The 8,069-nt window shown below is 39.6% G+C and overlaps 1 pseudogene; it reads right to left on the minus strand.

The window, feature by feature from the left end:
* Positions 1-786: 786 nt before the first annotated feature.
* Positions 787-2,531, minus strand: LOC133050995 (tigger transposable element-derived protein 1-like; annotated as a pseudogene).
* Between the last annotated feature and the right edge of the window lie 5,538 nt (positions 2,532-8,069).

Consider the following 8,069-nt stretch of genomic DNA (forward strand, 5'->3'; position numbering starts at 1 on the left):
CAGCAAACAAGCTGCTGCAAGTTTTTCAGTCAGTGAGAGATTTAACACAGTCTCTCAAGGGGCAAGGGAATTGGGTTTTTTTAAATAATGGAAAGGTCCAGGGAGTAAAAGTCAGGAGGCTGCTGCTAGACTAGATATAAGGTCCTAACGCCATCACTGGGATATGAAAATGTTTCAGCTGCCACTACTAACACTGCTACCAGCCCTCCTCTCCCAAGTAGATGGTGTCCCCACAGTGGAACACGCAATCTAACAACGGCCAGCACTTGCATCTGGCAGAACTTGCTTCCTCCACAGTAGCAAGGAGACAGCTGCCGCCTAAAGCCTGACTTCCAAATTCCATGGGAGTGCATTGTAAAGGTAGAGCATAATTCACATCCAGAAGCCTAGCTGCAAAGCAGCCTAAGAAATATAGCTTCTAGCTTTCCAGCTTCTTGAAATAGAAAGAGGATAACTAGTTCGAACATGGCTTTCAATAAGATTCAGTGTAACAAGCAGAAACTGCTCTGTTTTTCAATCCATAAGAGGTTTAATATAGGGAATTGGATTCTTTTGAACAATGCAGTGTAAAGTATACAAGCAAACCTTGGAGATACTGAGAGTTTGGTTCCAGACCAGTGTAATAAAGCAAATGTTGCAATAAAGTGAATCACACGACTTTTTGGTTTCCCAAGGCATATAAAAGTTATGTTTACACTAGACTGTAGGCTGTTAAATGGCAATAGCATTACGTCTGAAAACACAATGTACATACCTTAATTTTAAAATACTTTATCACTAAAAATGCTAACCATCATCTGAAAGTTCAGTGAGTTATAATCTTTTTGCGGGTGGAGGGTCTTGCCTTGACGTTGGTGGCTGCTGACTGATCAGAATGGTGGTTGCTGAAGGTGTGAAAGGCTATGGCCATTTCTTAAAATGAAGACAACAATGAAGTTTGTGAATCAGTTAATTCTTCCTTCCACAAACGATTTTCCTATAGTATACAGTGCTGTTGGATATCATTTTACCCAGAGTAGAACTTCTTTCAGAATTGGAGCCAATCCTCTCAAACCCTGCTTTACCTCCTACGTTTATGTAAAATTAGGAATTGTGTGCTATCATTTCAACAACCTTCACAGCACTTCCACCAGGAGCTGACTCAATCTTAAGAAACCATTTTCTTTGCTCATCCATAAAAAGTAACTTCTCATCCATTAAAGTTTTATCATGAGATTGCAGTGATTCACTCACATCTTCAGACTTCACTTCTAACTCTAGCTCTTTTGCTACTTCTATTACATCTTAAGTTACTTCTTCCACTGAAGTCTTGAACCCTTCAAAGTCAGCCATGAAGATTGCAGCCAACTTCATGTTACTATTTATTTTGGCCTCTTCCCATGAATTCTGATTGTTCTTAATGGCATCTAGAATGGTGAATCTTTTCCATAAGATTTTCAGTTGACTTTGCCCAGATCTAACAAAGGAATTTCTAAGGCATCTATAGCCTTACAAGGTACAGTTTTTAAATAATAAAACTGGAAAGTCAAAACTACTCTTTGATCCATGGATCCAAAATGGATGTTGTATTAGCAGGCATAAAAATAACATTAATCTCATTGTACATCTCCATCAGGCCTTTTTGAACAGGTGCATTGTCAATGAGAAGTAATATTTTGAAAGGCATCTTTTTTTCTGAGCGGTAGGTCTCAATCATGGGCTTAAAATATTCAGTAAACTATGTTGTAAACATGTCATATGATCCAAGTTTTGTTGTTCCATTTAGAGAGTACAGGCAGAGTAGGTCTAGCATAGTTCTTAAGGGCCCTAAGATTTTCAGAATGGTAAATGAGCATTGGCTTTGACTTTTAAAGTTATCAGCTGCATTAACCCCTGACAAGAGTCAGTCTGTCCTTTGACGTTTTGAAGCCAGGCAATAACTCCTCTCTGAGTGTCCTGGATGGCATCTTTTTCCAAGGCTGTTTTGTCTACAAAGTCTCTTGTGTAGTGTAGTCACCTTCCTTAGTTATCTCAACCAGATCTGGATAACTTGCTGAAGCTTTTGCATCAGCACTCGCTGCTTCACCTTGCACTTTGATGTTATAGAGATGACTTCTTTCCTTAAGCCTCATGAACCAACCTCTGGTAGCTTCAGACTTCTCTTCTGCAGCTTCCTCACCTCTCTCAGCCTTCATAGAATAAAAGAAAGTTAGGGCCTTGCTCTGGATCAGGCTTTGGCTTAAGGTAAGTTATGGCTGATCTAGTCAGGCTTTTAGCCTAAATAAGGCTCTTTCACTTATTCATGTGTTCACTGGAGTAATTTCCTTCCAGAACTTTTTTTTTTTTTTTTTTTTTTGCATTCAGAACTTGGCTAACTGGCACAGGAGGTCTAGCTTTTGACCTGTCTCACCTTTTGACATGCCTTCCTCGCTAAGCTTAATCATTTCTAGCTTTTGATCAAAAGTAAGAAACTTGCAGCTCTTCCTTTCACTGGAACACTTAGAAGCCTTTGTAGAATTATTAATTGGCCTAATTTCAATATTGTTGTACATCAGGGAATAGGGAAGCCAGAGGAGAGGGAGAGAGATGAGGAACAGCTGGTTGCAGGAGCAGTCACATCACACACTGTTCATCTTACATAGGCGTGGCTCGTGATGCCCCAAAACATAATGGTTACAGTAAGGGTCACTGATCATAGATCATCATAACAAATATAATAATAACTAAAAACTTTGCAAGAATTACCAGAAGGTGACACGGAAACAGGAAATAAGCAAATGCTTTTGGGAAAATGGTGCTGATAGATTTGCTCAACACAGGATTACCACAAACCTTCAATTTGTAAAAAAATGCAGTATACACGGAACACAAAAAAGCAAAGTGCAATAAAATAAGGTGTGCCTGTATTCCATCCCCCCACATATAAAATACTAACAATTATTAAAGCTGGGTTATGAGTAGATTGGGAGCTATGTTCTATTTTATACTTTCACATATGTTTGAAGTTGGTTTTCTTCTCTGCATGTCATTCTTCATTTACCCCGGCCTCAAATCCTCTCTCTCCCCTGCCCACCCGGTCCTGTGGGAAGCTGGCTTCCTGGTGTGTCACTCTGGTGCCCTGGCTACTTGTCTTCTGGTTGGTTGTGACCAATCTGTGGCTCCTGCAGAAGGTTAGAGCGCATATTTCTTCCCATCTCACTCCCTACTCTGAATCACTCTAGTTGACAGTGGCTGAGCCCTCCAGTATCATAGCTCCTGCAGAGTGGTCTCTTACTCTTGTGGCTCCATGTCCTCTCTGCTGTAACGGGTGACGATGACTTCCTTCTATTGCTGGTGTCTGGGTGCATTGGCATCCTTTATTGCTTCCCCTTTTGCCATCCCTGTCTCTGTAAGTAGCCCTTTCATTAAAAGCCTTTTGAACCATGTAACTGAAGTTCCATTTCCTGCTGGTCCCCCAGCTCCCCTTTATAATCCTCTTCTCAGATGCAATTCACTACACTCACCAACCTTGGCACACCCCACAGGGCCTCTACACCCTCCTGCTCCTAATTGTTCCCTCCCCTGCCTGAACTCACACTACCAAGCCTTTGTGCCTTCCACACAGGCTTTTGCATTATGCAAAATGATTTATAAATGAATTGTCAGGCTTAAGTGATTTTTTGCAGGATAAGCTTTCTCAATTTTAAGGGGAGATACATGGTACAATAAAGTGGAAATATCAATATTCTGATAAACATTTCAGGCAGCAGTAGGGAGCTTATTTAGAGGAGCTAGACCTATCAAGTCTGGAATCTATGAAGAGAGGAATATCTATATGCCTGAAGATGGTTCTGAGTAAGTGGTAAAATTTGACTCAGTGTTAGAAAAACAGAAAGCAAGGCTCTTGAGGACTGAAGCTTTGTCTCATTCTCAGTTCTTTCCCCAGCACCTGGCGTAGTATCTGATACATAGTAAGAATCCCATACACCTTTAAGTGATGGAAAGAGTGAGCAGACATGGCAGGAAGCCCCGTGGTCCTTTGTCTCCCCGTCTCCCACACTTGTAACTTTGTGGGATACCACGTTTTCATGGTTGGTTAACACAAAATCCACATATGGCCCTTAGAATTCTCACTGTGATGTTGGATGAGTCTCTGAGTCTGAACGTCCTCCTTGGCAGAGAAGCCAGGGTCAGAGACTGTCAACATTTATGACTATAGCAATATTAAAAGTGCTTTCAACCACATTTTTTATTTGGCGGGTGTTCCTGCTTTGTTGGATTTTATCTGGTCGATTGCTTTGGTAAACTGTGTGTGTGTGTTTGGCATGAATGTGGCATTTTGAGATAGCATATGTTTCTAAGATATTTCTCACTTGTGTTGACATTAACCACTTTATAGGAACTGCTTGAGGCATCCTGCCCATACACAAGTTTATCTTTCAGAAAAGTTTACAAAATATGTTAATAAGAGTAGAGGATGGGAAGGATAGTCTAAATTGAAAGTCATCTATTTAAAAAGTAGCAGGATAAAGGGCCTAACTGACAAAATAGTCTAACTAGCATCATGGACCAGAAATAGCAATTATCAAGTACATTCAATAGCCACAAACACACTGCTGATACAGAGCAAAAGTCTAAAACCTGAGCTTTTCAGAGTAACCTGCAGTTTCTGAAAAGACAGACCAAATTTGTGAAACTGTTAAAACCTAGATTAGAATAGCTCTCTTCTATCATCAATTTTTTCAAAAGTAATAAAAATCCTCAAGCATCTTTAATTTGAGGTAAATAATCCATTCTCAAATAGTGGAAATATTGACATGCAAACCAATGCTATTAAAGATTGGGCTAAGAAAGTCCTAGCTGAAAACATACAGGCATAGTAAAACATAAAGAATAAAGGCCATTACTTTCTAAGCCAGAAATAATCTGTGACTCCCACCTAGTCTAATGTATTGCATATGGATAACTGTGGCTTCATCGAAACTTTTCAAACAGTGTCCATTAAGTTGGGCAACAAATATAGATATAACCTCAGTAAAGCAGACTTTTTACCTTCCTGATTTAAGGAAGTTAGTTATTGTGAAAGTATGGAAAAATTAAGTTGAAAATAGGGATGTAAGTTGAAGAGGAAATATTCTTTTAGTAAATGGTATGAGAATTCCCTTTGAGGCAAGAGCCATTTTTGTTAGGAAATTTTCTAATTTGAAGAAGAGGCAGAAACAGCAATACTCACCAACTGTTCTAGGCTTTCCTGGTATTTCTCAGACTCTTAACGTTAGTGGAGCCATGTGGGACATTTTCTGGCCAGTGGACCATAGACCTCAGCAGTGACCACAACACTGTGTGATGCTTTGAGGTAGTAGCTTGCAGGAGTGCTTGACGTGTTGAAATGGTTGTGTTCCTGTCACCTGGGTCCCTGAGTGGCATTGTGGAGTAGGTTTCCTTGATAACCTGTATTGGATATCCACCAAGAGTTGGAGGTAATCTTTTGTTGTGATAGCATCTAAAATTTTATAATTAGATTTGTTGCAGGAGCTTTCTCTCACCTATCCTGATATATACAGATCTTGAAAAGCCTAGGGGTGCACCAAACTAATGTGCATGAAGAACTTTGACCTTGTTCAAAGAAAGGAAAAGAAAGAGTAATATAGGCCGGAAGTGAAGGGAGGCTATGAATTACACAAGGGAATCCCTACCCTATAACTTCCAAATCTTGAATAAATGCTACAAAAACTCACTAATACTTGTTGTGAGTAGATTATCAGTAAAACTTTGCACCAGGATGATGCAGGAATAGAAGAGGCAATACACTTGCTCTCAGAAGCAATATCACAATAGCATGGGGAAGCAGCAGAAATCTTGGGCAGGCTTGTGAGATCTTCAACCCATGAAATATGGGGGCTGAGGCCCTCCTGTGTCCAACTCAAGGGTCAAGGAAGCCTGAGCTTTCTTTTTTTGTTTGGGCCATTAAAGCATTTCTTATAGTCACAGGAAAAGGTTTTTTACTATTAAAAAATTACTTTCATTTGATTCAGTAAAATCCAGGCAGTCTTATTACATAATCATAGAATCTCAAGATCTCAAGGTTACAAAAAAAAAATCAGTGGTCGCCTACTCTAATCCTTCCCTTTCCCTCTTTCCACTCTAATTCCAGAAGGTGGCTTCTGCTCTCTGCTTGGACATCTCCCCTAGCAGAGAATTCACTTCCCCCAGAGCAGCTCCTTCCATCTCTGCGTGGCTCTGACAGTTTCCAAGTCCTCCCTTACATTGAACTGCAGTCTTTCTCTCTGTCACTTTAACACAGCGACATACAAAACAAGTCTAATCTCTCTTCCACAAAACAGGTCTTCAACTACTCTGACAGTTATTTTTGGAAAAGCATTACCCATATTCCCTTCACCAAGCCTGAGTAAGGTCTGTTCCTTTTCTTCTACTAATTACTCTGCCCTTCAGAAATGGTTAGATGGCAGGAAGGGGGAATAAAAGGGAATGCGGATCATGTTAATATCATGTTAATATCAACCAAAGACCTAATTAAGCAAGATTCTTTGTCTGCTCATTACTTCCTCATGAATCTCATCTCAAGAGACCCATTAAATGGGTGAGAACCATAGTTGCCTTTTGAGTAGATCAAGTAAGGGCTTCCTTCATGGTATAATTTAAGACTAAGCCAAAGCTCTCTGCCTTAAAATCCCAAGCCCAACCAAAACATTCAGCCATAATTTCTTCTTTAGATAACTGGGGCTTCCCTGATGTTCCACCATCACAACAATCATGAAACATTTATCTGGCTGCAGCCTGTTCACCAAAGTAAGACCGTCCACTCTCCTTTGCTCATGACACTCCAAAGAGTCCAAGTCAAAACTTATCTATAAAACAGAAATAGAGTTACAGTTGTAGAAAACAACTTATAACTACTAGGGGAAAAGGGGGGGGCACAAATTGGGAGACTGGGATAAATATACAGACACTACTATTATATAAAATAGATACTACTATTATATAAAATAGACAACTAATAAGGACCTACTATGTAGCACAAGGAACTCTACTCAATACTCTGTAATGACCTGCATGGAAAAAGAATCTAAAAAAGAGTAGGTATATGTATAACTGATTCACTTTGCTGTACACTTGAAATGAACACATTGTAAATTAACTATACTCCAATGAAAAGTCATTTTTAAAAGAACTGATATGACTGACACTATACATTTCAAAGGTGCTGAAATGAGGAAATATTTCTCCTTCGTGTCTTTCTGACCTCATTTATAACATTAGCCCCCAATATATGATGTTCTCCATGTCTTGCTGAATTTTCAAACTACTCTCAGATTTATTTTCAGTCCTTAATTTCTACCACTCAGACTGGGCTGAAGGAACTCTAAGAGACTTCCCCTCCCCCTTCTAGGTCTGTCCTTGTCCAAATTTTGACTCTTTCTCCTCGTGCAAATGAACCCTTCAAGATTAAGCCACCAGGTTCTCTAGAGATGTCCAGACAAGTCTAAGGTCTATGGTAAATGTGACTTAAGTTCAAGTGGAGAATCAAGACTGCATATTTCTGGTTTTTAAATTGCATATGAAGTGCATGAACCATATTAAGGCAAAAGAGTTCACAACAGGCATGTTTCAATGACAGCACTAGTTCTACATAGCCCAAGGGTGCATAACCAATATGTGTTTAAAATGGGGTGGTGGTATTATAAATAAATTTAAATACCCCCTAATATGACAGCAAATTTGGAAAACTCAGCAGTGGCCACAGGACTGGAAAAGGTCAGTTTCATTTCAATCCCAAAGAAAGGCAATGCCAAGGAATGCTGAAACTACTGCACAACTGCACTCATCTCACATGCTAGCAAACTAATGCTCAAAATTGTCCAAGCCAGGCTTCAACAGTACATGAACCGTGAATATCCAGATGTTCAAGCTGGATTTAGAAAAGGCAGAGGAAACAGAGATCAAATTTCCAACATCCATTGGATTATCAAAAAAACAAGAGAGTTCCAGAAAAATATCTACTTCTGCTTTATTGACTATGCCAAAGCATTTGTTTGTGTAGACCACAACAAACTCTGGAAAATTCTTAAAGAGATCAGAACACCAGACTA

This window comes from Dama dama, chromosome 33 (genome assembly GCF_033118175.1).
Source record: "Dama dama isolate Ldn47 chromosome 33, ASM3311817v1, whole genome shotgun sequence".
Taxonomy (NCBI): Eukaryota; Metazoa; Chordata; class Mammalia; order Artiodactyla; family Cervidae; genus Dama; species Dama dama.